Source organism: Penaeus monodon, chromosome 20 (genome assembly GCF_015228065.2).
Source record: "Penaeus monodon isolate SGIC_2016 chromosome 20, NSTDA_Pmon_1, whole genome shotgun sequence".
In the NCBI taxonomy this organism is placed as follows: domain Eukaryota; kingdom Metazoa; phylum Arthropoda; class Malacostraca; order Decapoda; family Penaeidae; genus Penaeus; species Penaeus monodon.
Window position 1 is genome coordinate 40134593 of NC_051405.1, and position 397 is coordinate 40134989.

The 397-nt window shown below is 40.8% G+C and overlaps 1 protein-coding gene across 2 annotated transcripts in view; it reads right to left on the minus strand.

Moving 5' to 3' along the window:
• LOC119585814 (uncharacterized protein YMR196W-like) overlaps window positions 1–397 on the minus strand; it is a 26189-nt gene that overhangs the window by 23745 nt on the left and 2047 nt on the right. The gene's annotated exons all lie outside the window — the stretch shown is intronic.

The following is a 397-nucleotide window of genomic DNA, read 5'->3' on the forward strand; positions in this document are numbered from 1 at the left end:
TATCCCCCTCGCCCCTCCTCCATTACCGTCTAATTATCCCTTTCTAAAATCCCTATACAATAATGTCCTAATGATAATCACTTTTCTCAACTACCTATTTCCTCTCCTCTCGTTCAGGAAATGGCCAGCTGGTCTATCGCGAGGAGAAAGTCCAAACCACAAGAATATTCCGTTCTACCGGCCTTATCATTATGTCAGGAGGAGAGGTACTCGCTTCGTGTTACTGTTTCGTACTGAAGAAATTAAAATGTTCGTTGAATGTTTGTTCATGTGTAGGTGAGTATGTTATATGTGTATTACAGGGGTAAAGGGGGCAGGTGCTATGTCCAAGGTAATATGTTTGCCTTTTAACTCGTCTGATGATAATTATTGTAGATCTGCGTATAAAGCATCTGTA